Genomic DNA, 27466 nt, shown 5'->3' with positions numbered 1-27466 from the left:
TAAGAAATGGTAATAGATGGTTGGAATGATACCAGAATTAGCTTTAGTGTACTCTTTAACAAAAGATGCTTAGGGGTCACACAGTTTAAGTCCTATCTGATGGGATGGGAAGCCAGTGCATTAGCCACCACACCATCTCCATTCCCAATTAAATATTTAAGTAATTTGGTGACTAAGATTGTCTGATTTACTAAAATCTTAGACTCTTCAGTGCACAATGAAACTTTTCATCTCTTCTTTCTCTTTCCCTGCCACTAGGAAAGCAAATTTTATTTATACATTTTAAAGGAGGTTACATCAAGATGCCACAAAAATGGCATTTGGATAAAAAGTACTCTATTTATGGTCCTATGTGCACTCTATCAAATGACAATGATAAAACAGGGTCTTTCTATGTGAACAAAACAATGATTAAGAGGTTTAAAAAAAAGGAAGACCAAGTTAAATGTCTAAATAGGAGGGCAAAAACTGGAACAGGTGGAACTGCTCACCAATCTGAAAAGTGTTTTGGAGCAAAATGGTCAAAGTAGTGAGAGCATTAGAAGAAAAATTGCATTTGGAAAAGGAGCTTCTACGAGGTGGTAATTGATGACAGGGATGCTTAATGGGATGTAAGGAAGCTTAGAAAAGATTACTGAAGACTTTGGCATGGAGCATGCTTGTGCAGTACAGAAGCATGGTTGTTGAAGGAAGATGATATTTAGATTGGAGGCTTTTCAGATTTGGTCATGGAGACGAATGGAAAAGGTGTAATGGATGGAAGGAAAACAAATAGATAGGCATTAGTCATAGTGGGGGAGGAGAGATAATTGTCGGAAGAAATCCAAAGGAAGCAGTAATGGTGGAATTATTTTAATGAGAAATGGAATGTTAAAGACTGATAAGAAAGGAGATCATTAAGCAAGAGAGGATGGAGAAGAAAATAATATTGGAAGGATTGAAGGCCATAGAAATTATATTGTGACATTGAAGATAGGTTTATTTTAGTTTGGGATGCAAGGGGGTCTTGATAGGTGAGGATAAGAACTTTTGTCTGTGTCTATCCAACACCTTACCTGGAAGTTTACCAAATGATAATTATTTGAAAATTAGTTCCTTGGAACCAAATGCTATTTTAGATATCAGAAAGGATGTGGTTGTTGCCAGTTAATTAATTAAAATTTATATCAGAATGCTAAGTGTGGATAACACCCGCTTCATCTAAAATTAGGAATAGACAAAGAGATAACTAAACAAAAAGTAAGGCAATGATGGATTTAAAATATGCATAATGCTTCATTAAACGAAGAACACAATATATATTTCCGCGGTCCTCTATTTTCTTGCTACGAAAGTAAATAAAGAACAGTGGAAAAACACAGTGTTCTTCATTTAATGAACATGAACTTCCACAAAGTTGAGCCTGGAACAATTGAATGCATTATGCTTGATGAGTATGATGAGTACTAGCGACTTAAATATGCCGCTAGGTTTCGTATATTTTAATAATTAAAATATTTTTCCAAAAATATGATATTCATTGGAAATACGTGTTTAGATATACATAGAAGTCTCTCTCAAAAACGAGTAGAATTATTTTTTCCCACCAACGTGGACGGCTGGAGTGGGGCGATTTGTGTCGATAATTGTGGTGGGTGATTTTGGGAAAGCAACGCCACCCTCATCAATAGTCTGCGGGCCGTTACAGAGTGCGAATCGCTGCTAGACTGGGTCCAGTAGACAGGGGTCCCTCTATGAGGGTCACGTCACGAATTAATGATACCGCGTTTCATGGAGCAATGATACGCGATAAAATGTTGAGTTAAGCTCGGAAAATCGCGTTCGGAAACCATTACCAAGGCATTTTCCTTAGAGAAGATGTAGCCATGAGAAGTGTTAATGCCAAAATGGTCCCCAAGGTGCTGTCGGAAGATCAGAAGGCCTCCCGTAAGACAATCTCGCTTGATCTCTAGCACCGCTGTGAAAGTGACCTACGACCCCGTGGTGGCATCGCGGGTCTTATTTTTGTTCCCAAGAATAAAAAGGAGCTTGAAAGGCAACCATTTCTGAACGCTGGATTACGTCAAAGAGGCCCTGACGAGAGGTGCCGGGACGAGGTTCACGTCGACACCATTCATGAAGCGTACAGCGACTGGCAGAGGCGCAGGCATCGGATTGTCGTTGCACGAGGGTGCTATTATGAGGAATTCCAGTAATTTGTACTATAATCTGCAATACATTTTATCCTGAATTTATTCTACTTTTTTGAATGGACCCTGAAATTACGGCACAGCTGTCGCTGAGTGCAACGCGGGTTGCAAAGAGTTCAGGATGCGAAGTGAGTGATATTTGGCGGACGGTAATCTCTTATGCATAGAAAAAACGAAATATATTGCATTTCACTCCGGTTCAAAGGGGTATTTTTTCGTGGAATTTTTAAGTTCAGGTATATGTTTATACTTAACGAAATCGAGCGTACAGCAGAGAACAATCCCTGGCAATTACTAAATTTATTTTTAATTTAAAATGCTTAAAGTCGCGAGAAACACAAAGGTATTTGTTGTTAAGATGGTACGAACAATCTGACAATGAAGCCTACGGCTTGTTAAAAAAACATGATACTAGCTTGGAAAAACGCTGAACGGAGCTAGGAAATGAGGATGATATACAAGTATGTTGAAATTGTTTGTATGATATGGTTCCCTTTACATCTATGCTCCCAAAAAGTATTTAATGAATTATCAGTTTATATACTCGTATGCACTACCGTTTCCTATCAACAAGCCAAACAATAGATATTTTTCGATTTGGCGGGTCACAATTTGCAAAATATTTTAATTATAAGTTACTTTGTGCGTGTAGATAATTTTATTACATTAGTAATAACATATTCGTAAATTAACTAAGAAAAATATATTAAGGAGAAAACCTAACGAAAAATCAGAAGGAAATTTTGTATAATATCAAATTTCTTACGTAATTTAAATGAAAAAAATCAGCATCTGCGGCTAATCATCTAAAGATCAGTGGTGGGTTGACCTCGGGTTGTGTACCACTGTGTTAATTTATGTCACCAATAATCAATGTCAGGTTAGCATGAAGGTGTATGGTTCCAGATACTTTAAAGAGCACCGATGGGCGAACACAATTGCAGGGTCGTCTCATCTGCGAACTTCTTAGTGCAGGCTGAGGACGATGATCGAGAGGCTCATTGAAACGTCAGTTGAGCCACACCTCACCTGGTGTCAAACCCGTTTGATCTCCTATCTGGCTCAAGAAGTGCCTTGTAAGACTCATTGTGAATTCGGACTGAGTGGTGTTTACGAAGAGTGACTATTTGAAGAAATGCATGATGATATATTACGCATTTCAATATTCTAAACTTTGACTAATACAAACACTGAAAATCCTAATCTTCTCATGCTATTCTAAATCAAGGGTATGAAAACCATCACGAATGAAAGTTCCTCGAAGTCATGCGAAAGTTGTACTTATTGTGATTCTAGAAGTAATAGTAAAAATGGTATCTCTAAACAATATTACTAATGTACCCGCTTCAAAACAAAGGCTTGTTGATCCTATCGGTGTCGCGTCACGTAATTTTCTCAAGTAATTATCATCATACTTATTATAAAATGTATGCATAAATGTAGGCTGAGGACCCCTTCATCTTCCGTTCGAGCTTTATCTACGTCATCCTGCGTAACATTATAATTATTGGTAATCTACCGATTGTGTTGAGACTTTTGGATGGCCACGGACTGAACATCGCTACATTCCTTACCTTCGCCTGACAAGGCAAACTGAGAGTGAACACTTCGTCAATCTCTCCTTCAATGTCGTATATTTAATGCCTTGTTAACTACAGGAACTGGAATACATCTAATCAAATAATGGTTATGAATGTCTATCTATGTATTCAATCTAATGTGTGCCTAAAATTTGGTGGTTAGGTGAGGTAAGGGTCTTCTTGAAAATATTGGTTAAAACGAGTCAATTGGTGTAGCGACTCCCTGAGTAACGAAATCGACACCCAGGGTACTCGTAAGCGTATTTACCCCGACTCTACTGCTTTTCAACATTATTCTATGTTCTAATATATGTATGTATATATATATATATATATATATATATATATATATATATATATATATATATACACACATACATTCAAACACGGAAACCCGCCAAACGGCGAACAATACTCATTCACATGGATATAGATATATGGAAATATTTCTGCGCTAGTGATCCGCTCGATTCCGCTGCCTTCCCTACCTCTCCTCTGTCCTTTACATGAGTCCCTATCCCTTTCCCTTACGTCTATACCAACACGGATATATATTTAAAGACGCACATGCTTATAATATTGAAATGTTCTTAATGGAAGACTTCTGTTTTATTTATTTATTTTAGAACCCTGCAAGCCACTGCCAGGGTGTGTGGCAGGGGGTGAATACAAACCACACTAATTTGGCCCGGATATGACCCTATCGCAGTCGGACAGTGTTACTTTGATCCCTTATGGTTCTTAGAAAAATAGCATTTTAAATCTATCTGTTCTACACTTAATCTCTCCCATTTTATTGACATGATCTCTCCTACTGTAGTACGATAAGGGTAATAATATATTTTCACCATCACTGCTAAAGAGACATCCTTCCAGTTTATGCAACAGATTTAATCTGTAATTTAACCTTCGCTTCGTGAGTGATTCCCAGCCTAGCTGCTCTAATATTTTGGATACGCCACTACGTTTACCATAAAAACATTTTACTAATCTAGCTCCTCTACGCTGCACGCGATCAAATTCGGCAATTAATTCACTTTCGTGGGGATTCCATATACTTGCAGCATATTCTGAGGCCTAACCAGCGACAGATAACATTTATTTTTGACTTTTCATCACAATTACCCAGTACTCTTCTAATAAATCCTATTTTTTTGTTAGTTTTTGCTCATATTCCCCGTATGTGTTTCACCTAGAGATCGTGAGTGAGGGCAACGCCCAAGTATTTAATTGAGTCTACATATTCTATTTCGGTGTTCCCGATGCAGTGGACGTTCGGGAGGGAATTGCTCTTTTTCCCAAAATTTTTCACTACGCAGTTTTTTAAGTTTAATTCTAATTGCCAAATGTCGCCAGTTTAGGAATATTTCTCTTTTTTTCAAACTCAAATGATCAACAAGTTACCACACGCTTGCGCTATATTGCAACATAATCATCACGTTAATAATCCATCCATTGGAAAAGAAAACGTATTAATGGAAATGAGTTCGTATGTGACGCAAAAATAACGTGAAACGCTGACTAAATATTTTTTTTATGGACAGTGATATTCTTTGATGGGGTAACCGTGTAATTCCATCTGGAAGCCCTGAGCAATCACTTTTTAATCTTATTTGCTCTTGACATTAATGAAAACTCACACTTTTGAGACTAACATACAAAATGTATGGTTGCATTTTGCCTCTAGAATTTGTTTTAGAAGTACCATTTTAATTTTCCTAGGGAATAATTCCTCATGGAGAAATGGCGTAAGTCATTATTTTGTGCGCGATAGGCGTGGATGCTTCATATGCTGTCAGCAATTTTGATGAAACTGTTTGGCATATATTAATTTTAAGAATATCGGTATTTAAAGTGAGAATATAAATTATCATGCAAGTCCAATAGTGGTGGAGGTGTCTCATTGTACTCAAAGCTGGCGATAGTGGTAATCTATTATGGGTTCGTCACATAATAAGGTCTGATGATATTAATCATAGTAATCCATATTAAATACGGATACATTCTTATGACCAGAGCCTTATATCACGGGGAGTTAAAAGGCCAGTCCCAAATAGTGTTCAAAGTCCTCTTCCAGATAATTCTCGTGAAATCTAAAGAGACCGTAGCATATTAATATTATTTGTAAACTTTACATTTGGGCGTGGAAAATACATGCTGGCCAGAGAAAGAGAACTAGAAAATGTGGAGTTGGTGTTATTCTAGAGTAGGATGTCAGGTTTCTTCTTGATAGGCTGGGATTAGAAGTTTTGTGGCGTTATTCTTTGTGTCTAACCAAAACCTATCTTCAAAAATTGAAAAACAGTAAAATTTGCGAATGAAGTCTGCAAACTTTCATTGTTTGGTGAATAGTTATTATGATATCCTTCTTTAGCTATGAAATTAATTTTATACTCATAATATATAGAATCATGCATCAGAATTTACACTGGAAAATAAAATGTTATATTAGTTCGTAGACATAGGTATCTTAACTTACAGTTTAATTATATTTCGGTAACTTTTAATGTTATACTTTGGGAGTATCAAATATTAAAATCTGTCATAATCGATTGCAAATACGAGTGTTAACGTTGAGTTGCACGCTTAAATTAATATGATCTAGTAGATTTGATGTTTTATTATTTAAAAGGTCTGATTTTGACAAAATGATATTATTTCTGGGAATTTATGGTGAAATGTTTTCTATTGTTGGCCATTGAAAACATCCCAAGAAATTATGGATATGGTATTCAGTTACCAACAGGAGGGTTAAGGTTACTAATCATGCTAGGGGTGACCAAAGTTAAATCAGACGTTACCGAACTAACAATTGTACGAGTGCCCAGGGAAAAGTAAATCAAGAATTAGGTGTTACTTAGGCTGCTACGTGGTTCACAACAGACAAGCGGTACATAAATCTGACTATGTATTTATTCTTAGTTACTTATTGTTTTTGAGAAAGTTTATCTTACTTTCACCCACGCATGGGAGGTAAACCTACAAATTATAAGCGGTATCCGGTAGAGGTTTGATTAAAATGTCATTCATGAAGTAGGGTCAAAATAAATTGTGGAAACAGATTCCACCACACTTGTATGAATTATCACACAGCAGGTAGACACTTTTGTTGTATCAGACAGTCAAGTGATCGAGCCATCCAACCAACCAATCAAAAGTTCAAAAGTGTCAACATGTGAAATTAGGCCCTACATTTTAAATTATCACCTTTAAATTGGGGCCCTCGTGTTGGTTTAGTCCATTGGATTCGAAGTAATTAAGGGAGGCGACCGACGTCTAAGGTCATCTGTGCCATTAGTCGTAGAATTGTAATTTGGTAGAGGTAGATTTACAGGGAATTGGGCAGGATTGGAGAGAAACCCAGCGTCGGCACTAGACTGCTCCTTTACAAAATGCCCCAAGAAGTCACACAATTCAACGTTCCATCCGACGGACTGTGTTCTCCATTGAAGTTCTCGTCCAATGGCGCCCCAAGTAACAATCGGGATATCACCTTAAAAGTTCTGCCAACCTAGAAATTTGAACCCAGTACCTTGGGTTGGGAAGCTAGTACACTGTTCAGCGCACTAACCCGATCCACAACATTGCGTTTAATTAATTTTGCGTGATATTTTTTAATTAAACAATTATTTCTACCATACCATTAAATATAAATGAGAGGAAATATAATAATAGGTGAAAAACTGTGAATAAGCTTGGTAAGCTCTCACTGTAGCCCCTCAGGAAACAAATTCACTTTGTTTCTCATATCTATCCTTATCTCGCCGCTCAGCCACGTGTGGCACTAAATACACGCTTTTCAGGTTAACTTGTACATTTCCCCTTTTTTTGGTGAACATACCGGCTGGATTTAATGCTGCAAATTTTTCAGAATATTTCGAATCGGAAACTACGATTGAGAAATTTTCTAATTTGGCTTTGAGTTAATGATTTTCTGATATGAAGTGCGGTAAGGATGATAAATAAGTTATCAGAAAAAAAGTTGGACTTATTGTTTCAAAGACTTCTAGCATTGTAACAGTTGAATATTATTGGAATGTTTTGTATAGAAAGAAACGAAACATTGTAGGAACTGCGCGCAAACTTTCTGGGACACACTCAAATTCACACAGTTAACTTATTTTGACATAACTTGATGGGAATTCCATAGTGCGTATATCATGCAGAAGTAAAGAGAGACACTTAATGTCTAATATCCAAACCAATAATCCCAATGAAAAAAATCTTTGAAGTAAAAACTGTTTAATTCTAATTTGTATCAAGTGTAACTCTGAACTTCAGCTGAATATCTTTTGAATAACATACTCGTAATGTTTACTGTTACTCAAGGCCGTGTGCGGTGTTATGGTCGCCATTTGTTCCTACTCAACTATGTTGCTTCTTGAGAAAAAGACATCCCAGCATTCAATGTACCAATCACGTTGGGACCACCACCACTATGAATTTAACAATTGACGTTGTTGCTGTGGCTGTGATAATTATGCTGTTTTCGTGAAAAAAGACGAATTGTATGACTGTTAGCTATCACGCCAGTAGTTTCTAGCATTAGGAAGCTGCTACTAAATCTAAGGTCGCGTGTTAGTTTCCGTTGATGGTATTATCTGTCTTGCCGGAGGGGTGACCTTAGGATAACAGATTAAGCGTTACGATTTGTTTTTGCAATGGAAATCAATTTGATAACGTTTGAGTGGGAATCTTCCGACGTATTTTGTAGGCTTTCTTCGGAAAGACGCACGCTTGGAATTTTTCGCATCTTTCTAGGGAACCACAGGCGGAACAGGGTTTAAGGAGCTGTCCCTTTCTCCCCCCCTCCGCACACTGATATGCTCGTATATCTTACGCCGTATATGTCTTAGTACGGAGAGAGCTCAGCCCGCACATCCCGGACAAAACTTCGAATGGATCACGGTAGTTTTTTCAGCATAGCTACATGTATGCATTACTGGGCGCGACTACTGGGCGGGGGGGCTCGGGTTCGATCCTGGGTGACGCTTCTGGGAACTCCTAGTTTTACTCAAGCTGTGTGATTTCTTTCGGGTGCCAGTCCCTCCTTGGAAACCACGGATGGCCAAGGGAAAGAAACTGGCATCCTTACCCTGCGGTAGTTATTTCACAAGGTGTAGGCTTTAGCACAGACAAACTCTATCCTCGCACACCAAACCATTTTTTGGCTAGTGTCGTTATATATCGTGCAGACGGAAGCATATGTATATTCCTGAAAGGTGTGACACATCGTTGCCAACTTCTTAAACGTATGTGCATTGCATTAGAACCGACCATATTTCCTACTCCATCTCTTCTTACTTTCGAACCCCCTTCTCGCCGGCCTTCAATGTACAATTTCTTTTCCTCCTTCTCCCTAATATAAAATCATTTTTTCTTCTGTCACAGTATTTAACATTCCACTGCCCCTCAATAGCTCCCACATCTATTTCCATAAGCTGCTTCAAAGTTCCCCCTTAACCCTACTATACATGAATCAATACTTATTCGTTCTTCCATTCTTTTCCTTCTTTCTTTATCCATAATCCATATCTCAAAAACAAACATGTTCTGGACCTCTTTCCTTGAGGAGAAGGTTTTAGTGCCGTACCTCATTACATTCCCATCGACGTCTTAATAATTTTCCATCGGGTTAATTGCAATACTAAATACTAATCCTCCTACCCTGCATTATTAACTTCTACCCTCCTATAGACTACGGTATGGACGTGTTAAAAAGGTTTGCGTTCCGACGTTCCTTAGATCTCCTCTGGCAGGGGAATGATAATTGCTCCTGGTAGGGTCTTCCATGCAGGATATGTTGCTGGTATAAGCGAGACGAAAGGTTGTCTACACCCACACTTTTCGGTCACACGTCGATGCACATCACTTTTAAAGATGCCAAGTTAATCAGAAAAAATGCGAACACTTTATCTGCAATTCCAGTCTAACTTAGCCTTCACTCTTTAAAGATTGTCGTCGCTTTTTGAGGTCGACGGGAGTCCTGAACGTTCGGCGTCTTCAAAAGTTTCCCTACCCTTCCGAAACAACTTGTGTATGCCACTCAAAAACACCCGGTCTACCAATCGCGTTATCATCATAAGCTGCCTTTGGTATGCCATTAGTGTCTCCCATTTTTGTCCAGTTTCACGTAAAATTTGATGCCGTGGCGCTGGTTCAATAACCGGTTCATGACGGAGAGTGACGAGGTCACGTTTTGGAGATTTCGCAAACGAACGTTCCGCACTTCATAAAGGCTGGGAGCCAACTGCCACTAGCCTCCAACCTTTCCTAAGACTCCCCTCCCTCGAACCTCGCGAGGGAAAACACCGCCCACCGTCCGTCTATCCGGGAAAAAATAAATCTTACTACTTTTGGGACAAGTGATATAAACCGCAACAAGACATTCCGGCGTTATTCATAGAGTTGTAACTTTCATAAGCTTTTAAAAATTAAATGCTCCTTGACGAATGAAAAAAACGTAAATCAGATTTTAAAATGATTAATTTTTTTAAGAATTGGATGATGGTTTAGACATGATATTTTGGAAAAAATAATGCTATCCTGCGTTATATTTCACTTAACTCATTTAAAAATATATATTACATTTAACTTGACTGGATTGACTTTTACGGTTAAATTTCTTAAATTAGATACACATGATGGGGATGGGGTTGCGGCATCTCCCGTAGTTTCTTGGAGTCCCGTGGTCATTTTCTTAACATTTCATCAGATCTTCCAAAAGCCGGGCCAACAGAGATATTAAGTGGAAAGTTGCTGTTGTCGTTGTACTGAACTGGAATTGGCATTGATAACGTGAGGGTCACGGCGATACATTTTCCTACCCCGCAGCGGCGCTAAGGAAAGATACGTATCGTAAAGGCCCGTCTCGATTGATTTCGCGCGGAGCTTCTTCCATGAGAAGCCTACGTGGGTGGGTTCGTGTGCCTCCCCATGTCAACAGGGAAACCAGAATAGCACTCTTCCGCGCCCGCGCAGTTCGCACGCGTAGCCTCAGTGACACCTCCTGACCCCTCGGTTCGCGAAAGTGATAAAATTGTAACACACTCGCGCTCCGGGGGCGCGGGGAGGTTGCGAGTGCTCGGGAGGAGGGGGGCAGGGATATTAGAAAGATGGACAAACAGGCAAATAAAACTTCTTTGGCGTGATGCATAAGGGCGCAGTGTGTCAAGCGCGTGTCGTTCGGAAATACGAGATGTTTTCCTCAAGTGTCCTTTGCCCTCGGGCAGTAGGAACCCGTAGGTTTATTTTTTAGTGGTCTGGTCCTCAAACTGTCCCTTTTTCTTACTGCCATAGCTTTTGGTGAATGTGAGGACTGATGAAAATAAAGCGATAAGTCAAATGGAAAATGAATAATTATGACAATGAGTGGAGAGAAGAGGGTAGGGCGAAGATGCCAGGCTAGGCTTTGTCATAAAACATAGATAAAAATCATGTTGAAAAGTTAATAATCCAGAGAATCTATATTTTCACAGATTCATATCTATTAGCCGATCGTGGTTTAAACAGTTCATTATTAAACCGTGAAATAATGGACGATGAGAGAATATTTACGTAAAGGGAAAGAGTGATGGAGCATGTGAAGTGTAGAGGCAGAAAGTTATTTACCAGTCAGATTTATTTAGCCAGAAGGTTTACTCTGTACAAAATATTTAGAGCGGCATATCGTGACCAACCATTGTCAGAAAAAGTACATAGATCACAGTCAATTAAGTAAATTAGACCACATACACTAAATAGTCACTATTGGAATTGGCATTTACTGATTTATTGACAGAATGCATTGCTTGAGACATTCCCAATTAACTTGTTTGGATTAAACTGGAAGATAAAATTTAAGGAATTAGCTGCAAGAGGAAGTAAAATGGCAGATATAGAAAGAGAAAAGGAAACAATATTTATTGCTCAAATTAAAATGACCCATAGATCATCGCTAAAAGGAATATTTTCACAGTTAGTGTCAGTGTTTCAGTAATATGCTTATAGATACACTATTCGTTGAATCCAACAGCAGAAATACAAGAAGGGGCTCGTAGTCAGGTTTGCAGTGGTGTAACAAAGTCGTAAGAAGGATTGACATCTGCCATTATTTCATTTACACACATATAATGTCATCACAGAGGAATACCAAGCTATTTGAATGAATTCTCATAAATGGCCGGCCAAATATTAAAGACAAATTTTGATATCGTAAAATAATAGCCTATGGAACCGTATGAATTACAAACTGAAATATAAATAGATTTTTAATACTTTAAATTACAGTTTTAAGGAATCTCAATTAGCTTGGCTTAACGAGTTAATCCGTTGACTGCCTGAGAATAAAATATAGAATTTCGATCGCATGTGGAGATTTGCTACATGTTTTGACGCTGCGAACTTGCTTTTAACATCAAGAGAATTTTCTCCATAATTTTTTTAAGTCTCTTCAAGCTTACCTATTTGCTGAGGTTACTTATTCAAAGTGAAATAAAATAGAAATCAGGTCTTACTTAAGTAACAAAAATATTGCGAATTATAATGAAAAAATGAGTCTTAAGATTTATCTATAATAAATACGTATGGATTTAAGTAAATAAATGGGCATTGACGTAATATAGATTAATGTTTTCGATTCCGAAAAAGTTCATTAAAAAGGTAAATTCTCCAATTCTCCAGGTTAACATGCTGAGGAGATAAGACTTTTATGTAATGTCGAGAACAGAATGCGTCTTGAAAAAACCCTCTGTGTGCTTTCACTGAATATGTCTCTGGAGAAGTTTAACACTCCTCAAGATTACGTAGTAATTTGTTCAGTGGGGCCATTCGCATAAAACAAAGCGATGCTACGGACAGATCTTAATTTAAATCTTTCCTTTTCTTTCTTGTTAAATGAATGCCTATGGAGGAGGATAAGGACTGAACTGAAAAAAAGAATAAGTCCATTCCATCCCAGTTGGGTGAGGATGGAGAAGTAACATGCTGATGGGCGAAGAGAAGAGAAACAGTGCTTACGCAAGGTGAGTGAAGGGAGAAGGCTGCTGAGAAAATTAGAAGGCAAGAAAAGTGGGTGTAGGACATATTGAGTTGCAGCGGAAGGTTTAAGACTATGGTGCAAAGGTGAGATAGCAGGATCAGACAGGCTATTTTTAAAGTGTATAGTCTTCGTTCTGGAAAAGTCAAAGGAAGGCAGGAAACTGGACGAAAGAGGAATCAATGTATTTAGAATGGGAGAAGAAGCATCGATGAGAACATTTATTTTGCATTGGAATCTTAGTTACCGACAATATTTATGTCTTACAAAATGCCCCAGTTGGGCGTTTACTCCCATTCTTGTAAAGGTGAATGATAATATTAAGTTTTAGACATCGAACAGAGTTTTATTTAAAACAATATCGATTAATTTAAACATGCTTGCATCGAATTATTTTTAAGATTTTGAAAATTTCTTTTCGAGGTGCACTTGTACTGACTGGAAGGTGGATGAAAGGCTTAAGCTGACAATATTTTTTAAATATTTTCGATGAAATGAAATTTGCGTAGGCTGCAATTAGGCGGCCCTGCGGTTGCATGGTAAGCGTTGATCTTGTAGATCGTAGTGCGATTAAGTTTTGTGACGTCACAGAATGGTTGATCGGATGACAGATATGGTTAAAAAGTTTAGAAAAGACATACTACTGCAGTAGGGAGTGATGAAACTTAGAAAGATATGAAAATTTTATACTACGGAACGGATAGACACCTCAATTATTATTCCCTAGACCTATATGATGTAGTGCATAGAGAATATCAATCCTGACAACTATGGGACTCGGCCGTGTGTCGTGCCCGACAGCGGTTGCCATAATATTGAATAAAAAGGTAGGAAGAAGTGTGGTAAACATAAAACAAGCAACGGATAGAATATTACTAGTGGAAATAAAAGCAGAACCGACGAACTTAGTCATTGTTCAGGCATACATACCAACAAGCAATCATAAGGGGGAAGAAGTCGATAGGGTATACGATCAGTTAGAGGATATAATCGCCTGTGTTCCTGCAGGGAAATATTTGATAGTGATGGGGGATTGGAATGCAACGGTAGGCGAAGGAAGAGATGGTGATGAGGTGAGGGACTACGGTTTAGGCACGAGGAATGACCGCGGGGAGGAAGCAGGTTTAGGAACAGTGTGATAAATTCACACAGCTTCCCGGGAGCGGATGCGGACTCAGACCACAATTTCGTTGTTATAAAATGTGTGGCGTCCGTTTTAAAAAGATAAGGCGGGGGTGGCGGGTTAGTAAATGGAATGTAGAAGCATTAAATGGAATTACAAGGAAATACTACCTTGATCAAAAAGTTCCCGGAATAACCACCGTGTGGCGCTCCCATCGTTCCGATTTGAGTTCTGTTTTTTTTTGTTAAATTGGTACATCTGTTGTTGATATTCCCTTTAAATCTTAGTGTCATAACTTGACATTTGCAAAAGTTACGTAGCCAAGAGTACATCTATCTCTGTGTGTGTTGGCGATTTTTTACAATTGCAGAAATGGATTTAAATTTGCAACAACGAACTTGTATTAAATTTTGCGTAAAAAACGGATTTAGTGGCGCACGGACGTTGGAAATGTTGGAAAAGTGTTTCGGCAACGATTCTCTAAAAAAAACGGTCGTTTACCAGTGGCACGAGCGGTTCAGAAGTGGTCGTGAGTCAATCGAAGATGATGAACGCAGTGGCAGACCATCGACATCGAAAGTCGGTGAAAAAATTGATAAAGTAAAAGAAATGTTGGTCAATAACCGCAAATTAACCATCAGAGAAATAGCGGAGGACTTGAACATTGCCTATGGATCCGCCCAAGACATTGTGGTTAATGATTTGGGTTTCCGTCGTGTAGCAGCAAAGTTGGTTCCAAAAGACCTCAATTTCATGCAAAAAAGAGACCGTGTTGACGTCGCAAAAGACATGATTTGCGAGGCTGAATCCGATCCCACATTCATCAAAAGGATCATTACTGGAGACGAGACGTGGGTTTATGAGTACGACACGCAATCCAGACATTAGGCAAGTGAATGGCGTTCACCAAATGAGCCGAGACCAAAAAAACCACGTCGTTTTCAGTCAAAAAAGAAGGCAATGCTGACGGTTTTCATGGATTACAACGGTGTAGTGCATCATGAATTTTTGCCAGAAGGCCAGACAGTAAACAAAGAGTATTATTTGGGCGTTATGAGACGTTTGCGTGAAGCAATTCGCCGAAAGAGACCAGAAATGTGGGCAGAAAACTCGTGGATTTTGCACCATGATAACGCACCGTCGCACAGTGCTATCATTATTCGTAATTTTTTGACGAAAAATGCAACAAATACCATCCAACAGCCACCGAATTCACCTGATTTGGCTCCCTGTGACTTCTTTCTGTTCAATCGAGTTAAAAAACCATTACGGGGAACGCGTTTTAGCAGCCGAGAGGAAGTAATGGAAAAATCGCAGGAAGCACTGATGGACATACCGAAAACCGAATATAAAAAATGTTTCGAGGATTGGATCAAGCGCTGGCATAAGTGTGTTGCAGTCGATGGGGATTACTTTGAAGGGGACAATATAGATTTAGATGAATAAACTTGTATTTTTAATTTTCTGAATAAATTCCGGGAAATTTTTGATCAAGGTAGTATTATCATGGATGACGGTAAAGAGCTGAGTATTATCGAAGAAAAATGGGAACGTATCAAGAAAGGGATATCGAAAGCCGTAAAAGAAATAATGGGAACCGTTAACGCGAAAAGGACTAGGAAACGATGGATCACGGATGAGATGATTACAAAGATGGACGAGCGGCGAAAATGGAAGAATGTAAATATAGAATTTGGCAAAATGAAGTACAGAGAGTTAAACAATAAATTGAGTCGGGCAACAAATAAAGCAAAAGAAACATGGTGAAAGACGCAGTGTGAAGATATGGAAAGTTTGCAGAGGAAGAGTGAAATTGGTTCGCTATACAAGGTGAAAACACTACCGGGAAGTAAGAAGGGAAGATCTATGCTAGCAGTTAGAGAGATGAGTCGGGTAAGATAATTTTTGTGTTTTCTCTGTTAGGTCGGGTTCTGCCGGGATCACCCTCGTAGTTGACGTAGAAAATATCCAAGAGAGATGGAAGGAATATATAGAAGAGCTCAATAGTTAAGACCTTATGCCAACAATAGAAAGAGAATATGACGTAGATGAAGATAGCTTGGATCCAGACCTACTCGAGGGCTTTGAGGGAGATGAAATCAAATGAGGCCGTGGCGTTAGGCAACATTCCTGCAGAAATACTAAATGGCTTAGGAAAATGTGGGAGGAAGAGTCCATATGCACTGATTCGTAACATCTTTGAGGCAGGAATCTGGCCGTAAGATTTTGTGAGGTCAGTGTTAGTTCCTATTCCAAAAAATATAAAGGCAACATCATGTGAGGACTGCAGAACAATGTTTGATTTCCCATACATCTGAAGTTGTTCTCAAGATCATCAGCAAAAAGATGGAGAGCAGGGCAAATTATTAGTTAGGAGATGACGTTTTGGGTTTAGGGAAGAGGCACCCGTGAAGCCATTGCAGTAATGAGATCTCTAATCGAGAAGAATATACAATACAAGTAGAAAGTATTTTTGTTTCGTATATTTCGAGAAGGCGTTTGATAGAGGGAATTAGGAATAACAAATAAGTAAATTGCAGAAATGGGGATATATTGGAGGAATAGGAGGCTAATCTGTAACCTGTACATGCCTCACACTGCTCAGGTGTGAGTAGGAGGCGGAGAGTCCGGTTGGGCCTTATTAAGGAGAGCTGTAAGGCAAATTTGTCCGAGATCATCGGTGTTCAACGTGTATGAGGAGGAAATGATCAAAGAGGCATGGGAAGAACTGGGGTTAGGAATGAAAGACAGCCGAGAATTCGTAAAATTAGTTAGGTTTGTTGATGACTAAGCTCTAGTTTGTCAGTCAGCCAAGGCGTTGCAATCATTGCTGAGTGAATTGGAAATTCAGCGAAATAGATAGATGAGAATCAGTATTAATGAAACAAAGGTTATGCGATTTTCTAGAAAGAAAAAGGCTAAGATAAACATTAAAGTAGGAGGGCAAAAACTAGAGCAGGTAGAACAGTTTACGTATCTCGGAAGTGTTTTGGACCAACACGGTCAAAGTATTAGGGACGTAAGGAGATGAAATGCACGGTTCAAATAGGCTTTCACAAGGAGGATGGAGTTGATGTCAGAGACGTTGGGTAAGGATGTTAAGTAAAGTCCTGTCAAAACTTTGATATGGAGCGTGCGGCACGGAAACATGGTCAGCAGGGAGATTGACGTAAGTAGATTGGAGCCTTTTGAAAGGAGAAGGATGGAGAAGGTGAAATGGACGGATAGGAAAACAAGCGAGGAAGTGGATTTGGGAGGAGAGAAAATTGTTGATAGATATCATAACGAGGCAGGAAAAATAGATGAAAAGTATTTTAATCGGTAGTGGGATGTTGAAGACTATGATATGGAGCGTAGCAATGTACGCCATGGAAATGTGGTCACTGAAGCAGGATGATAGAAGCAGAGGAGGGAGTACTAGGTAGGGTGGGCGAGGAGTGGGAATTGTTGGGAGGTGTTCTCAAGAGGGAGGATAAATCGATGAAGGATGTTTTGATAGGCAGTGGGATGTTGGAAACTGTGATAGAAGGGAGAATATTAGGCAAACGAGGGAAGTACAGGAATAGGATAGGGATGATGTTTGAAGGGAGGAAGGAAGTACACAGAGATATAGAGGGACTTGTTGTAGAGTAGGATGCTGTATTGTGTTTGGTTAGGAAATATTTATTTGTTGGTTGTGTCCATCCAAAACCTACCTTAACCGGTAGGATACCTGAAAAATATAGTTATTCCATATTTTCTTTCTTGGTGCTAACAGGGTGTGTTGTAAGTTACAGGTATGTATGTTGCCGTACCCTGTATGACCGGTGAAACGACTGCCCTCAAAAAGGTAATCCATAATCCTGATATAATTAACTTTGCACCTCCCTAAGGCTTCACAACGGTATTTCTCACTAACAACAGTTCTCCGATACCTCCTAGTAACCATCCATTCCCAATGGCCCGACCCAAATCTATCAAAAAGAAATCACTTCCCGTCTTATGGACTACAGCCTGTGAGAAAGCTCATTACCAATGGAAACTTCCATCCCTTACTTTTACATCCTTCATAAAATTTATAAAACAAATGTTGCTGGCGTCCTGATGTCCCCTCCTGTAACTCACCAACTGAGATATTATCCACCGTTGTTGATCACTACCTTTAACCAATAGTCCCTCCCTTCCTTTATCAAAGATTGTTACCATTTCCTGGAATTCCTGAACTCAACCACCCTTCCCCAAGATATCCCTATCACCATAACAACCGTTGACGTCACCTCTCTGTACACCATCATTCCGTATTGTCGAAGTCTTCTCCCTCCGCCAATTCCGGTCAAAACGACCGATCCTACAAAATCCCTAGCAAAAGATTTCTCGTTTATCTTTCCCATTACATCCTCACCCCCAGTCCCTTCGCCAATCCTACCTCCAGCTAAAACACTTTGCCACGGGAAGTAGATTTAATTCATTATATGCCACCTACCTCGGTCATCTCGAAGAACGATTCCTCTCCGTTTATACTAAAACCACTCTGATAAATCGACGACATTTTCCTTCTATCATGGTGTATAATCTCTTAACTTTTTATATCCCATCAATAAACTTCGCCTCACCATTTCCCTTCAATAAAATAACTTTTCTTGATGTAGTTACCTCGCATTTCGTCAGAGTTAATTAGAGACTCCACTCATTGACGTATCAGAATTGGCCGGAATAGAGCCAGACCTACCCTATTATCACACTCTGGGGGCTATTTTTAGTCGCATCACATCATAAACTGCGATAGATGACTGATAAATACACGAGTTACCTTTGGGTGGGGCGTCGTGTAGTTACTAGGGTATAATGAAATTTGCCTGGCGAAACGTGACCTTGACATGATTCAACCTCACTCAGGATAATGTGGGATAAAAGGTTGGGTATGCTTCCTACTCCATCTTGAAAACATTCGGCAGTTACACTATTATAATGGTTTGAAAGAACATCTTTCCATTTCGTTCTAAATCTTTTATGTAGATGACCATACCAGCCACGAATTACTAAATATTGCTGATAATTTTTAGAATTCATGTAATTTATGTAAATAAGGAACTCAAAGAAAGGCTCATCTTCTCACTGCTTTATTCCGCAGACTGATGTACTAAATGGAAAATGCTTCAATTTACTATTTTGCCTTCAATACCACGTGATTTCAGTTTGTTCGTGAGGGTATCCAGGTAGAGAAAGCCTCGATTTTTCAATTTTCACTCGTGCGTTAATGTGAATCCGGAACTCTCATATTAACGGCTTAAATTCTGATGATTGAATGTGACTTTTCCGTCATCGTAGATCAATGGACGGAGGAAATTTGACATGATCGCCCCATTTGCAAATATAGAGAAACATTATTCTTTGCATTGGTCGAGTTTGCACGCAAACATACGTTTTTGATTAAGAAAGCGGTCGTTTCTTCTCAGAAATGTAAGTTCAATATGAATAAATTCAAGTATTTACTTTCATCCTGGCATTCACGGCCTTTTTAATGGTGCCTTTAATGAGAATGTCCTTAATGCCCTCTCCTTCCCCGGGAGAGAAGTGATTATTCCTAGAATTATAAACATAATTAAAACCATACATATGTTACGCGATTATCCGACAAGAAAAAGGCTAAGCTAAACATTAAAATAGGAGGGCAGAAACTAAGGCAGGTAGAACTGTTTACGTGTCTCGGTAGTGTTTTGGACCAACACGGTCAAAGTAGTAGTGACGTAAGGAGAAGAATTGCGCTAGGCAAAGAGGCTTTCACAAGGAGGGAGTTGATGACAGGGACGTTGAGTAAGGATGTTAAGAAAAACTTGTTAAAACTTTGATAAAGAGCGTAGTTATATTCGGCGCGGAAACGTGGTCACTGAAGCAGGATGATAGGTGTAGACTGGAGGCTTTTGAAATGTGGGTGTGAAGAAGAATGAAGAAGGCTTAGTTAACAGAAGGAAAAACAAACGAGGAAGTGCTAGGAATGGTGGAGTAGCCGAAGGGTTTGTCGGAATAAATTCAAAGAAAACACGAAAATTGGATGAAGAGCCTTTTCATTGGTCTTTGAATTTTTAAGGCTGTGATAAAGGAGAGAATGTTAGGCAGGTGAAGTAAGGCGAGAAGAAGGATAGGCATTTTGGACGGAAATAAGGGAAGTAGAATACATGTGGAATTGCAGAGTTTATTGCAGTTCGGGGTGCCAGGTTGTGTCTTGGGTGAGGATGAGAAGTGTAAGAGTGTTAAGTTGGCGTCTATCCAAAATTTACCGGAAGCATTAGACTACCGTTTCAAGTAGGTTTGTCATCTTAATTATATCCCTATCCCTAATAGGGATATAATTAAGATGACAATTGAATTTATTTTTCCAAAAACCTGTAGAATTTGAGAGTTTTTGTACAAAATTCGCACTCGATAACCACACAACTCCCAACTTTCAAAATGATAAAACAAATTTTATAAAAAACAAATTAATCTTCAGTTTTTGTTGCAGTTAATGCGTTCTCAAGCTCAGCCTAAAAATATATGCATGATAATTATGCTTTTATATGTATTGGTTTACGAAGAATAAGGGATTAAAATACTAATGTTCACAATATCTGAGAAATATTTTTTAATAAATACTTTACTTTTTATATTGGTTTACACCCTGCAAAATCCTGAAGCTCTCCTGGGGTGTGATGTTATTCTATTGTATTAAAACTTCTTTGGTCTTAAGCGAGAAATTATATTAAGACAGATTAAATGAATTTTGTCATTGGCATCGATTAACTTTCACTTCCATTTCTAAAATCCAATTCGGTAATCTGGATGAGAATTATCGTTTAATCAAAGGTTGGCGTGCCGCTTCGAGCATTGACATACTTTGTAAGACTGGTTGTATTGCGAAGTGAAGTCTGCCGGGGAAAAAAATTATGTGATGAAAAATTCACGAGAAAATGCTCTACGAATTTGGTGATATTGTAAAATTTTAGTTGAAAGGAGTCCATGTCGCCTTACTTCGAGTCAGACTTAAGTCGGTAAATCAAGGAAAATTGTTGATTGCTGAATTGATTCCGAAACTTCAAATGCTTGAAACAAATCCACTAAAATGTTATTTTACTTGCATAATATGGTGGTGTCATTATAATGATTTTATGCTTGTGGGCGTTGATGTTAGACATTTCAGACTTTTACTAAGCAAATATTCTCTATTCTCTCCATAACGAATTGGTCTTTGTTACGGCATGCGTCGTTAATTTTTCATTCACTCCATTCCCCAAACAACGAAATCATCCAGTTTACCGAGGAAGGGGACCTAACTGAAAAATTACCGTCACATGCCTGAGGTGGCTAAGGGTGGGTAAGGTAACGTCCCAAAAGGGTACCTAAATGACACTGATATGTTGAACAATCTAGAATAAAAATGAGTTTTGATGGTTCTTTTCTTGACACAATACTCACTGCGTGGCCTGCCCCAAGCACAATCGTCAGGTGGCGTCCAACATGGCGATGAGTGTTACCTTTCCCCGGTAGTCATCATTCGTCAGGAACAGTCCGCCCCCGACTGAGCGTGCCGACCAGTGCGGGGACACTTCACACTGCGACAGGACGGGGTGGGGTGAAAGGGCAAGTCCGGTACAGCAAAGTACAAAGAGGACGGCTCTGATGGATGGCTGAATGACTCTCTCCCACCCCAGGTCCATGCTGCACTCAGGGCCGAGAAGGGAAGTAAATAGGGATCAAAATAAAATGCGAGCATGAGGAGCTACTGATTAAAATATGCGAGTCCTCCGTAGATAATGGAAGTATTAATAGTTATAAGGGGAGGTGATCGAGAGGCGAGGTATTTTGCACCATTAGGGATGGATGAGTGACTTTTTTTTAGGGATATGATGTTCAGGACATGGGGAAAGAACGAGTAGAGAGAAACTCGGCGTTGGCATTATTACGAAAACACCATGGGTCACCGAGCTTAACGTGTCATCCGACAGAAAGCATACTCCACTTGAGGCCGCCTCGGCATAATACTCAAGTAAGAATAGGGATGCCTCTAAATAAATTCTCCTACCGCCGGGTTCCGAACCCGGGGCATCTGGATGGGAATCAAGCAGATGAAGCACCACAGCAACTCGAACCCCTTGGTACATAATTACTCGTAATCGCTGATCGCAGACTTTGGCATGGATTCGAGAGCGCTCAGATGGCTTAAGGGAATGGTCGAAGTTTAGCTCACCACAAGAAAAAAGTGTCTAGGACCAATATGGTCACAGTTATAGGGACACACGAAAAAGAATTGCGTTTGATAAAGAGGCCTTCACCAGGAGAAGGAAATTGATAAAATGTACAACAGTTTGGAAGCTCACGAAAAGATAAGTGAAAACTTCGCAATGTTGCATGGTTTTGCCCGGCTCGGAAACGTGTTCTTTGATGCAAGATGATAGGCGTGGATTGGAGACTTTTGAATGTGGATGTGGGGAAGTATAGAATTGGTTAAATGGACGGAGACGAAAACAAAAGGTCAACTAGGGATGGTGTGGGTAGAGAGAGGATGTTGGGGTAAATCCAAAGGAGACCGGAAACGTTGATGAAAGGTAGGAGTGTACAGTCTGTGTCCACTCATATAATAATAGTAATACAACCTTAAATCCTACCCTGGAAGGCTCTACGATGGCGGGTGGTGGGATGTGTTAAGTTCTCAGCCATTAAGGCCGTTCTTGATTGGTTATAAATTATTTTTCCTGCGCCTGTAGTCTTGAATTTTGCGGGGAGAAAAATGATTCCTACAACCGATCGGTTCTGTGCAAAATTCCCTTTGATTACCACTGTGGTCTTGCATCACCAGCGTGATACGGCTCTAGGATTATCCCTTCCACGTCAGCGTTACACTCGAGAGATCTGTACTTTCCTAACATTTGTAGTCGCACACTTTATCTTCAACTTTTCAACGCCTAACCATGGCCTTCTATTGACAGTATGAAGCATTCCCTTCGCTCGGAACTACCCTTCACGAGACGGAAAGTTTTTTTGGAGATGATATTTGTCAGAGGTTGTCCATACCTTCGTTACGAAACTTGGGTTTTATGCTTTCTTTAAACTCTGCTCGCACGTCGCACTTTGTCACAATGACGTCTAAACTCTAATATTTTACTCCTCCCTTGTCAACATTTTCTCAAATATGTATTAATATAATCAGTATTCATTTATCTTTTAATGCTAGAGTCCATGATAGATGAGATAAGGTTGGGTAAGAGGAAGGAAGAGATGAGGAATTTTGGATATCATGGAGGCAGGCATAACTTCACGGAAAACTGAATAAGGAAATAATGTTGGACAAACAAAAGGAAGTTTTCGCGATACGTTCGAAATAGTGTGCGTTATATTCAGCCAATGACCTAATTTTAACAGATAAAATACGTCGAATGAAATCTAGGCATAAGTTGGCACAAAAGTAACTAATTTTATTGGTTATTTCATGTTAGTCTGGTATTTCTGTAGGCCACACCTTTAAACTTTCTCCTCCTCCATGCCACAAATTGTGATATTTTCGTCCCCATTAGGTGTATCATAATATGTATTAGGGAAGTCAATAATAAAATAAATTTCAACATTCGTTTCCTCATAATTTTGTCGAAATCAGAAGAGGTTCACCCGAGCCCGGTTCGACTCAGGCGAGATTACTTAGATGCGATAGGATCTGGCAAGGTCTGCTGTACGCTATTATATCTACGAAGCTGATAGAATTATCTTTCTCTTAAGTAAAAAAAATGATCTACTTCATTTACTGGGTCCTGAGGGTTTTCGAGTGTCTCGAGCGATAACAATTTCCCGGAAATAGTTGAGTCCTGAGTGACTAGGCCTCGAGTTATTGAAATACGCTAACAGGGAGTCGGCTGGCCAATGGCAAGCCCCGTACTGTGGGCAGAAATATCTGGAATTTCTGAGGATAATATTTTTCGCGGAAAGCGCACCGGACGCGTGGTGGAATAAGAGTTGTTATTGGATTTTTTTTCTTTCGGACACTCGTCAAGTGCAAATGATCACACCCAAGTTACACTGGTCGTTAGTCAAGCGGTCGCTGGATTTAATATGTGAAAAATTTCAATTTAGGAAAATACATGGACAACACAATTGGAGTTTCCACCAAAATGTTATTATTACAACCTATCTTTCGACTCCTTGAGTCAACTTCGCTAATCATGCGTCTTACACTGGTAAAGATGACTCAAGGAGTCTAAACCCGGGTCGTATTATTAATTTTTTTGGAAATTAGAAGAGTTTTGTGCATTATTATTCCTATACTGATCATGAATGAAAATTATACTATCTGTTTTGAATTAAATTATGAGACAAGATTTCATGGTGAAACGTATTAAAACGAATTACATAGAGACGAAGTTGACTATATCAGGATGGATTCTTTACAAAAATCAAGTATGTCGCAAGCGTACGCAAAGCGGAAACAAAGGCGGAATGGGGACCAGAAGATTTTCAACCAGCCATTTTTGTCCCATCTCAATTCAAATTTCCCTTCCGAAAAAAAACCCGCAGCTTTTTAGAGGATGATGAGAAAGGGAAAACATTAGTAAATGATGAGTCATCCGAAGCATGTGGACGTGATCCATTTAAGAAAACGTTTTTGAATTATGACCTGAATAAAATAACTATCCTTCAAATGAATATATGTTAGTTCCGCATAGTTACTGTGCTTGCTATTTCTGACTGCAGTTGTTGAATTTTTCCACCTTTTGGGACATTTAACGAGTATGACAAATATATTTGTGCAGTAATTTTCATATGCAGCGTATCGTGGTTATCGGAAGATATACGTGAAGTAGATATTAAATATTACTAGCATATGATGCAAGAGAATTTTGAAGTGATTTTGGATTTCGCGGTAGTGGAGAACAAATTGTATCCGATGCTGGTGTCTAGAGTGTGTATACCAGGAAAACATTCCGTATTAGTTTTATTCATGCGCATAAGAGGCGTTCCATTTTTATCAAGATTGAGAGACGCTCTGGTAATTTGGAATTGAATCGTTTTAAGTATACTTCTTTTTACGCACTCGTTACCTTCCGTGCATGTTTGTTAACGGATCTTTTAATCGGGTCAACCATGCATACGGAAGAATTCGTGAAAATCAATGCCATGCATCTAATTTCTTTGAGTTAGACCTCCTGCTCTATTTGCGTGTTTATCAGCGATAAATATATCCCATTCGTACTGGTAAAATCAGTATACCACCTTTGTAATGCCACCGGTGAAAGATCCTTTATAGAAATTGCGGTACTGGCGGGAGACAACAGTTGACTACAAAAATGATCGGCGTTGAACTGCGTAAGAATTTGAGTTAAAGTAAAAATGGTAATCAAGCATAAAAATCGGACAAGTTTAAAAAAATTTAAGATGTTGGTTCGCGCGTATTTAATATCATATGAAAAAAACTTTTATTAATATAACACAAGCAGAATAAATCTAATCGGTGCTAAATAAACGACAAACAAATGGCACACTAATAAGGTACCAATACATTATTGAAATATCTGTTATATTCCAATTGCAATCACAAATATGCTTTAACCTTTCAGGCTACACTTCGTGGAATTGTTTGAGTAGTAGTGGTATTTAGGATAGACGACCGACAGCTAAGATCATTTGCGCCATCTGGGATGGATGGGAAAGGATGAAGGGTGGAGAGAAACCCGGCGTCGGAATTAGCCTACTCTTAACGAAAGGCGCCAGGGTCGAGCTTAACGTCCCATCCAACGGACGACATACCCACTCAAAGTGCCCTCCACAAAGCACCTCAATTAGGGATCGAGATACTACTGCAAAGTATTCTATACCGCTGGGATTCAAAATCGGGCCCTCTGGGTGGGAAGCCAGTAGGATAACCACCGCACCATCTCGATCGTGTTTGATTTACATGTTATATGAGTTAGTAATTTTCCACAGTCTTAAACAGTGTGTATTCCAAAGTTTACGGGAAATCAACTGACGAAGAAGCCGGAATCATTTTTCCGCCTTTTGTGCCACTAACATTTTCATTGAAAAGATAATAAAAAAGCAAAAACAAAGTATAAAATTCCTGTTGTAGAGGGCGATAAATGCGGTGCAATTCAATTGAATGCCATTTTATTGCCTTTCTTAAACTTTTTCGGCCTAATATCAAATTCTTACTGAATATTTGTTTATTATAGACATTTCCACTCAATGATGTGTAATAAGTAGTAGACAAAATAAACATGTGAGGATGAGAATCGTTTCTTGTTTTGTCTAATAGTTTCAGCCTAAGCTGCAATAGTATAAAATAACCAATGAAGCTTAACTTATTTTCTAAACCAAAGTTAAAATTGGTGGGAACGCTCAAAGTGAGAGTATTAAACTTTTATTCCATCTGTGTTACTTACAGGTGTAAGTAATACAGATGGCACAAATGTTGCGCCTGTAAAAAAAACCATAAACACAGTTATCAACCCGAAGGTCGGCTTGGTAGGTGACGGTAGAGTTCACCCAGTGCTAAGCCCGACGGCGTGTGAAATTCACACATCAGGGTAGGGGGGCCAGTTCCTTTCCCTGTGCCGGTTATGGTTTCGCAGGAATATCTGGTAGCCGAAAAAATCACTTAGTTAGGGTGGAGCTGCAGGTGCCCAGAGAGGCTTGCCTGGGTATCGAACCAGGGCCCTCCGACTATTAGTCCAAAGCTCTACCCCTGGACTATTGCGACCCACTATTGTGCCTGTAAGTTGCCACAAATATCGTTGTATCCTTTTCATATACTCTCTTTTTAAAAGATAAATTCAACCGGAGTATTATCGTTCAAGCAAACAAGAGCCCTCATCATACGTAATGAACGGATTTAGTTCGAGGTAAAACGGTAATACCGTAATTAAACGTGATCTCAGCGCCAATTTATTATGATCGACCTGATTCCTTTGATTCCAGTCTTTTGCACGTCAGAATCATAACTTTCGCCACGTCCACATTTATTTTATCTATTAGTATTTCTTTTTAAAACATGTATCCTAAATTTCGCCGAAATACCAAATCATCAAGAGTACAATTGAATGTACCATTTTCAGATACGTAGGAATAAAAAAACGACGATAGCCTACCTTATATTATCAGAATTAACGGAGTTGTCATGCTTGCGATCTTCCTGCGTATCACACTCTGGTAAGAACTGACTAAATTCGAAGGGATAATTGGCTTACTTACCGTTCTCGCGTCACTTCCCTTACTCCTCGGCTGAGGCCTATTTCACTCCCTTCCTTTCGGTCAACTGAGCTCCGATGACGGTCATCCGGAGTTAGCTGCTGGGGAAGCGGGGGTGATCTGGAAGATTGAGGGGAAGTCTCACGGAGTGCTGACTACTCTTTTAAGGGAGAGCGAAGTAGCGGAAGAGCCTGTTGCGGAGGGGCGAGAGGGGAGGGAGAAGTGGAGTAGGGGAGGAAGGGAAGGAGGGAGAGCAAGGGCAGTCGTCCTCACGATATGATGCACTCCTGACCCTTCCTCGTTTCCAACGGGCGCCCGTTTTTTAGGGAGGAAAAAAACTTCTTATCTCGGTCCTCGTAATCCGGCTCTCCTT

At 39.4% G+C, this 27466-nt stretch overlaps 1 protein-coding gene across 1 annotated transcript in view; it reads right to left on the bottom strand.

The window, feature by feature from the left end:
• The window catches only part of LOC139695388 (uncharacterized), a 34614-nt gene extending 7408 nt beyond the window's left edge, over positions 1 to 27206 (bottom strand). Inside the window, exons 1-2 of the mRNA XM_071594119.1 lie at positions 27097 to 27206; positions 21340 to 21582 (exon numbers count right to left, since the gene is read on the bottom strand). The gene's annotated coding sequence lies outside the window, so the exon portion shown is untranslated. The remainder of the gene's footprint in view (positions 1 to 21339; positions 21583 to 27096) is intronic.
• Positions 27207 to 27466: the final 260 nt, after the last annotated feature.

This window comes from Hetaerina americana, unplaced genomic scaffold (genome assembly GCF_022747635.1).
Source record: "Hetaerina americana unplaced genomic scaffold, ioHetAmer1.1.p SCAF_6, whole genome shotgun sequence".
In the NCBI taxonomy this organism is placed as follows: domain Eukaryota; kingdom Metazoa; phylum Arthropoda; class Insecta; order Odonata; family Calopterygidae; genus Hetaerina; species Hetaerina americana.
The sequence above is the reverse complement of the archived record's forward strand: the minus strand, read 5'-3'. Positions and strand labels throughout refer to the sequence as shown.